Here is a 4,823-nt window from a genome sequence, read left to right as displayed (position 1 = left end):
GCAAATCAAATCTTCGGTCAGATCACTCATCGAGATGAAGAGGTCATCGACACCTCACAATCAGACTGGAGATCATTATCAATCAGAGGGGTACCACCTTGGAGGTCATCATCAATCAGAGAAATACCACGTTGGACAACAACGCCATTCAAAACAACGGCGTGTTGGAGATCTTCGACAATCAGAGAATCATCAGAACACTCATGAAGGGCATCATCAACAATCAAAGAAATACCAGGTCACTCATCAACGACAATCAAATCCACAACCGTTAAAGCAGGTGGACACCATCAACGTTCTGGAAGCTCAACGAATTCCTCAGGGAACATCACAACTGGTAGTCTTGGCAACAGCTAGGGTCAACGCCCTCAATCATCAAGGATTCTCAAAGCCAGCAAGGATCCTCATTGACCAGGGTTCTGAAGTATCACTGATTTCAGAACGTTTGGTCAATCAATTGCGATTGGAACGAAAGTCATCATCACTGGTCATCATCGGCATCGGAGAAACATCATCGGNATGGTCATCAGCGGCATCGGAGAAACATCATCGAGGAACACACATGGGGTTGTGAAACTCGCCTTACAACCGAGACATGACCCTGCTGTGCAAATCATCGTGGAGACTCACATCCTGAGCAAGTTGACGGCGGAAATACCGCCATTCACTTGCAACACATCAACCCCACTTCAACTAAGAGGACTACAATTGGCAGATCCTCAATTCTTGAGACCTGGGGCCATCGACCTCATCATTGGAGCTGACGCCTATGGGAAAATCATCGGAGAGAAAATCATCAGGTTTGAGAAAACCGAACTTATTGCTCAGCAGACCATTTTTGGCTGGGTAGTATCGGGACCAGTTTGTTGTAACGACGGCGTCGCCAAATCATCCTTCAAAACATCAACGCAGACGGCGAATCAACAATTATTAGAACTCCTAAAAAAGTTCTGGCTCCAGCAAGAGCTACCGGATACATCATCAACAGTTGTCATGAGCAAAGCTGAAGACGAATGCAAACAATACTTTATCGAGACTCATCAGAGGGATTCGTCGGGATGTTATGTCGTGCGTCTCCCCTTTAAATCATCACCAGCCGCCTTGGGAGATACAGCATCAACGGCCAAGAAACGGCTATCTAAGCTATTGGGAAAATTATCATCAGATCCAGTCACTCATACCTTCTATAAGAAATACATCGAAGAGTACGAGGCCCTGGACCACATGCAGCGAGCACCTTCAACTTCAGAGCCAAAGCAGGCATATTACCTGCCTCATCATGGAGTGCTTAAACCAGACAGCACGACCACAAAATTGAGAGTGGTGTTCGANCCGCCAGATTCGTGTTCATCGAGACGATTGGGATTATCAACGGATCTTCTGGAAAGACGACGATGGAAAACTCATCGACTTTCAACTGATGACAGTCACATACGGCACCAGCTGCGCACCTTGGCTATCTCTGAGGGTACTGAAGCAGTTGGCCATCGACGAAGGCCATCGATTCCCGTTGGCCTTACCGACATTCATCAAGGGATGGTATGTTGACGACATATACGGAGGCACGGAAACAGAAGAGCATCTGGAAAACATTATCAAGCGGCTCATCGAACTTTGCATGGTGGGTGGCATGCCCCTGCAAAAATGGTGCAACAATGCACCGCGAGCCCTAGAGCGACTCGGAATATCATCAGGATCAGCTCCCACCATCGAATTCGAGGAATCAACGGTGAAAGTGTTGGGACTATGCTGGCAGCCCCACACGGACACTTTCCATTATAAAGCAAAGACTTTCACCGAGGACACCATCACCAAGCGCGTAACCTTGTCGGAGATTGCGCAAATCTACGATCCATTGGGACTCATCGCGCCGGTGATCGTCACGGCAAAGATACTCATCCAGGAATTGTGGCTGCTCAAACTTAACTGGGACGATCCACTTCCAGATGACTACAAGGATCGCTGGGAATCATTCAAAGAGCAACTTCAATACTTGAGCAGCCTATCAATACCACGGTGGCTACATCTATCGGCCGGTACATCGGAAATTCAACTTCATGAATTTGCGGACACATCAAATCTGGCAATGGGCGCATCGGTCTATCTCCGTACATCCGCAGCGACATCGGGAACGTCTGTCACCTTGGTATGTGCCAAGACCAAGGTGGCACCTCTCAAGAAGAAGACCATTCCAAGACTGGAGCTCACGGCAGCAGTCATGGTCACAGAACTCGTGGCTTATGTCAAAAGGGCTTTGGAATTGGACAACATCGAGATTTATCTGTGGAGCGACACATCGGTAGCCATCACCTGGATCAACGGGGACCCTGGCTGTTGGAAGGATTTCGTACAGAACAGGGTTCTTAAGATACGAGATACCCTGCCCTCTGCAACTTGGAGACACATCAATGGGAAGGAGAATCCGGCGGACTGCGCATCAAGGGGTCTCACCCCGAAACAACTGACGGAGCACCATCTATGGTGGATAGGGCCATCATGGCTTGTCCTGCCACCAGACCAATGGCTAGNTAGCTATACATCATCACCTGGAGGTGACGCAGGGCGGGTGGGATGTTGAAAATCATCCCTCAGTCGGGCTAATGGGCCGGAAAATTATCGCATCTATTATCGAACATGATCACTGCAAATCATCTTTTTGTTAATTTGTATACAGTCCACTCGGAACTCATCTATTTATTAAACTCTGTGTTGTGCAATTTTCAGNATCAGCGGCCAATCATCATATGGCAACGTTGACGCCATACCTGGATAACGACGTCATACGATTGGGCGGACGTCTAAGATGATCAACATTGGATCCGGAGGAGAAGAATCCAATCATTCTTCCCCGTCACNATAAACCCGAACCTCACTTTTCCCTTCCGACCACCCGGCTCATCAAATCGTGATTGATTTCTAACACCTGTTTTTGATTTTTCCCCAGAAATGGAGTTTTCTAGGGTGATGAAAATCATTTCCTGGCAACATCATCAACCAAGATGGTGGGGTTATTTATTCAATTTATCCAACTGATGAATAGCTGGGGAGGAATTATGGAAATCACAATCACTACTCACTCTGACGTTTCAAATTTGGGGGTTAACTACCCTCATGGAAATTGTGTCTTTCGGAAAAAAAAAAAGAGATATTGTTCAAAGTTGCATAAAAGCAATAGTATTTGAAAAAAACATGAAAGAATGCAGCTAGGGGCCGGATAGCCTAGTAGGAAGAGCACCCCATGCAAAAAAAAATGCGGAACTAGTTTTTTATTTATTTGCTCGAAACTGGAATTTTCAGAGGCGCAAGTTTGATTTTGTCGGAAACTATTAGGGAACATAATTAGTACAGAAATGATATTCATAAAAAAAAATGGTGCATGCAGAGAGAGTTTCTGCACCACGAGCATCTAACTACCGCAACATTAGAACAACCATCAACNCGTTTACATCTGTCTGTTTGTATGCTTTGCTACTTCAGCAACACATCTGGAACTGGTAACGGATCTCACAGCGGAGGGATTCATGGCAGCGTACAAACACATCGAGACGGGGCATCTGTGCAACCCTCTCCAGCGATAGGGGTGTCAACTTCATCGGGGCAGAGAGAGAACTTCAAAGGTTATTCGANGTCAAATTCCTCTGGTTATTTAGCGATGTAGCCACTGTGCAACCAAGCGTAACGACATAGGTTTTGATACCTCGGTGATGATAATTGATTATGGACTAAAGATTGCAATTTGATCACATTATTCCGCACATGCAAATTAATATCATGATTTAAGAGAACAACCGTATCTGAAAAATGACGGACGTAATTTTTCCAAATCCTGAAGCCGTACACATCAAGAGGTTGAATCTTTCCGGTAGTTCCTTTGGGGATTAACATAGTTAATAATTCTTTATTCCGAGGAGTTGCCTGTTCTATNCACGAAGGGTCATCGGCACCTCGACCTTGACGTACGAAGAATTTACGACTCTTCTGATGCAAGTCGANGCTTGAGAGCAATGTCCAGTCCATGAATCGATTAACAGTAGACTTTTTGGTCCCACGTTTGGAAAGAATAATTCTTCCAGCCAAATTTCAAAGTGCTCTGGAATAGTTGCAATGGGATGAACATTACAATCAGTACAAATAAGTTTGTTACATCTTAAGTTTGAAATATCATCTTACCAGACGTCAATTTCCCTGACATTGAAGCCGTTATGTAAACATTAGAAGGTCTGAATAGATTCACCTGAACCCTTGGACCAAACGTTCCGGAAGGTTCCTTATAAACAATGAAGAGAGGTGACAATAATTTTCCATCTGCTGATATGGTGGGTTGTATGGTATAACTGTGCGTCGTTGATGTTACAGATTGTACAATGCATGAGACTTCTTTAGACCCCTCTTCCGCCAAAGTACGCCCCGAATGCGTTTCCAATTGGAAACCATTCTGTTCAGAATTATAGATGTTTTGCAAGCCATAAATCTCAAAATATGGTTTGATCTGTTGCAGGAATTCGTCCGCTGTTTTTTGTAAATTTTTGATTTTCCATTGTTTTAAGGGTGACGAAGTTAGTAGTCTTGCGAGATGTGATGCGATGAGCTCTTTTGAAGTAATGTAGGCCTTGAAACGAATATCTTGATATCCAATATCTCGTTGAGCTTGCAGAGCCCATCTTCGTAGGTCGGCATCATGAACAATTAGCCCCGCATCGATAGCATTTTTCATATTTTTCAACGTGTACTCTGATATTCGTTTCAACTTTTCCATATAAGTTCCTCCTTTATTGACTTGATCTGCCCAACTACGTCATTGCTGGACCGATTTCACTCTTTTG

This window comes from Diachasma alloeum, unplaced genomic scaffold, assembly GCF_001412515.2.
Source record: "Diachasma alloeum isolate Michigan unplaced genomic scaffold, Dall2.0 Dall_scaffold_01222, whole genome shotgun sequence".
Taxonomy (NCBI): domain Eukaryota; kingdom Metazoa; phylum Arthropoda; class Insecta; order Hymenoptera; family Braconidae; genus Diachasma; species Diachasma alloeum.
The sequence above is the reverse complement of the archived record's forward strand: the minus strand, read 5'-3'. Positions refer to the sequence as shown.